The following is a 3,584-nucleotide window of genomic DNA, read 5'->3' on the forward strand; positions in this document are numbered from 1 at the left end:
GTAATTTTTTACTGCGCCTGGGAGAGCGGTACTGCCGCTCAGGTGCGGTACTTCCGCCGAGCAGTACTGCCGCAATGAAGCGCAGTACTACCGCGCTGACGAGTGCATGGGGGTTATGACTCGGGCAGGGGAGTTCCAACTCCACATACCCATTCACTTGTCTCTCTCCCCACCGTCTCTCTCTCTCTCTCTCTCGCTCAAGAACGGCACCGGAGGTCCACGCCGGATCTCCTTCTCCGGCCACTCTCCTCGGATTCCGACTGGTGGGATCGTTCCCCACCACTTCCTCTTGCCATGGACCAAGGTTTCTCCCCAAATCCCTCTCTTTCTTGGTTGTTCTTTTTCTTCTAGGTTTTTGGGGAGATGCATGTTGTTCTTGAGATTTTAGGCCAAATCTTTGCAAGAGTAGGATGTCGGAGAGTCATGTTGCGTAGAAATTATACTTGATATATTGTCCCATGGTAGATTTGATCAACCATAGTACCACCGTGGTTTTGTGGTTCTTCTCAGATTCAAAAGTGGTTCGGATCTGACGCGGTGCGGTACTACCGCTAGTCCGGTACTACCGCTCGTCCGATGCGGTACTACCGCACGTGCTGTGGCACTAAGTTCTTACTACCGCTCCAAGCCACGGTACTACCGTGACCTCACACGGTACTACCGCGACTAGGAGCGGTACTAAAATTTTAGTACCGCACGCCCTGGCAGTACTACTGTTGGTGTCCAATCTCTCTCGTGGCAATTACCACGTATGCTTTCTACTTGTTTCTCTTGTTTCGCTAAGGTCTTTGCATTGATTCTTCTCGCTCTTTGTGTGTGCTTTCTCTTGTTTCTTAGGTGGTGGCTCTCGCCGTTCCAATCCCAGTCGTGACACTGGCTCCAAGCGACTGCGCAATCATCAAGATGAAGCACCAGAGGGCTCCAGTGCCCCCAAGCGCAATGTCAAGACCACTGCTAGCAAGAACAAGGAACCCGCTACGGGCATGGACGAGATTCCCCTCGCTGAGTACATCGAACGCCGGAAGATCAACCCTTATGTGAATGCTCGTGCTATCCTCAGAGGCAGTGGATTGTTTTGGACCAAGCAGCAGACTCTCGTTTATCTAGATGTAATAAAAAACAAGCAAAATACCTACGTGGATGTCAAGTGGATAGACATGAATCACTTGAGGAAGGACAAGTTTCGTGAGTACTTTGGAGAAGCTCTGGATTTGGTGGAGCAGTTCGGTATTGAACATGTGATCTCTTTCCACCTTGACTATGACCCTGAGCTTATCTGTCAGTTCTTTGCCTCAGTTTACTTTCACCCCGGGGAGGAGCGAAGGATGACCTGGATGACCAATGGCCGTAAGTTGACTGCCACTTGGAAGGAGTTCATGGATTTGCTCCATGTTCCTGATGACGGGCTCACCACACCCATTGGTGTTCGCCCCCATGCCAATCCTGAGTCTGCTAGCAAGAACAAGTTACAGCCGTTCTATATTGAGAAGGTGCTTCCCAGTGGCAAGTCGACATGGGTGCTGAACTCCTTTCTGGATATCATGCATCTCATCTTACGCAACTCTCCGTTCCCTCACATTGGCAACAAGGACAAGGTTAATGCCTATCTGGTGGATATGATGCTCCTGTGCGAGGAGGCACGTGTGTCTTAGACTCAGCCACTTGATGTCTCACACATCATGTGGTGTGAGCTTCGGTTTGTGGTGTTCACCCGCAAGGTACCTATCTATGGACCATACATGTTTCTGTTGATCTCTACGACTTGGGAGAAGTTGTACCCTGGTGATGAGTTCCTTGCTCCAAACTGGATTCGGCATGAGCCCATCAGTCTCCGTGTCAAACCCAACTGGGCCAACACTACTACTCGTGCTGAGGCGTCTACTGCTAGGAGGGCTGTTGGTGAGGAGGAGGCTAGAGCAGAGGATGTTGCCGAGGACCGTGCTGCTAGGTCTTCCCATCCTTCCTCTGAGCCCTCATGGGCCAAGAAGTTGAAGGACAAGACGAAGACTCTTTTCTGCATGCAAGCAAAGGGGCAGTACAGGACTCATGTGGCATCCAAGGAGATTCGCCGCCGCGACAAGAAGATTATGAGGGTCTTTGGAGAGGACGTCTCTGGCGGTTCTGAGGAGGTCATCACGCCAAAGGCTACATGGATGGCGAAGCAAGGCTACAAGTGGACCGATTCTAAGGAGGAAATCGAGGAGACCGTCCCCGCCGCTGAGTCTGACGAGGAGCACGAGGAGAGTTGGGATGATTTCTCTTCCTAAGCCACCCCTTGAGTGTAGGTGTCCTCTCTGCCTTTTTGGCGTCTCGATGCCAAATGGGGAGAGAGAGTAGGGATTTGCATGCTTGCGAGTTGTGTGTCGTGTTTGGTGTGTTTGTTTTGTCGTTTGGACCTCGTTTGATTTGGTTTGGTTTGCGCCTTTGAGACTTATCCTTCATATGGTGTAAGACATATGCACTCTATCCTATCTTAGTGAGCTTATGATTATGCTACTTATATGCACTCTATCCTATCTTAGTGAGCTTATGATTGTGCTACTTATGTTATGCTCGTATTTGCTATCTTGTCTAGTGTTAGCCTTACTATTGCAAGATATGCCTTGTCTCTAAAATATAGGGGGAGTTTTGATCCTAGTATGTGTGTCGTTCAGTCCAAAGCACCCATCTAGTTTGCACCCATCTAGGGGAAGCCCGTCTATATTCTAGAGAGGAGGGGTTTGCGTTTGCTCAATATTATTTCCCTTTGTGCAAATCCCGTATTGTCATCAATCCACCAAAAAGGGGGAGATTGTAAGGGAATATTTATCCCTAAGGTGTTTTGGTGATTGATGACAATGCTTTTGGGGACTAATCGTGTGCCTTGAGTTTCCCAGACGTTTCATTGCTAGGCACAAGACGGTTTTGTGCCCCTCGAAGACTATTGAAGATGGTGTTTTTCTATGTTTCTTTTTGGTGAATTTGAGTCGTAGGAAAGCCATACTATTAAGAGGGGGCCCGCGCCAGAAAGGTTCGGGTGGAATCATCACGTACACGTTTTCTTCCTTGTCTTCTATTTTCCCATTCGCATTGGAGCATCCTCTGTTTATCCTCTTTGCCTTGTCCTGGTTGCTGGTGATGGGCTTGCGGTAGTACTGCTCCCTGGAGCGGTAGTACCGCAGGCACCTACGGTAGTACCGTACTTCGGCGCGGTAGTACCGCAGGAGCCCCCGGTAGTACCGCTCCCCCAGAGCCGTAGTACCGTGGCCCCCAGGCCAAGTGCCGCTTCATCGCGGTAGTAGGCGTGGATGTAATTTTTTACATCCGCGCCTCCGTGGTAGTACCGCAACCAGTGCGCGGTAGTACCGCGCGCGGCCTGGCTCAGCTGCCAGGCGGTAGTACCGCTCCTCAACGGTAGTACTGTGTCGGATTTTTGCATCGTCTGTTTTCCAACGGAAGTAGGCACGGATGTATTTTTATTCATCCGCGCTCTTCCCAGGCTAGGAGTTTCCTGCCTTGCGGTAGTACCGCAAGGGGGAGCGGTAGTACCGCGCCTGCAGCAGTACGGCCCTCAGCCCTTGTGCTACAGGTCTGCCCTAGCTCCT

The sequence above is a fragment of the Triticum aestivum genome, chromosome 4A, assembly GCF_018294505.1.
Source record: "Triticum aestivum cultivar Chinese Spring chromosome 4A, IWGSC CS RefSeq v2.1, whole genome shotgun sequence".
Taxonomy (NCBI): Eukaryota; Viridiplantae; Streptophyta; class Magnoliopsida; order Poales; family Poaceae; genus Triticum; species Triticum aestivum.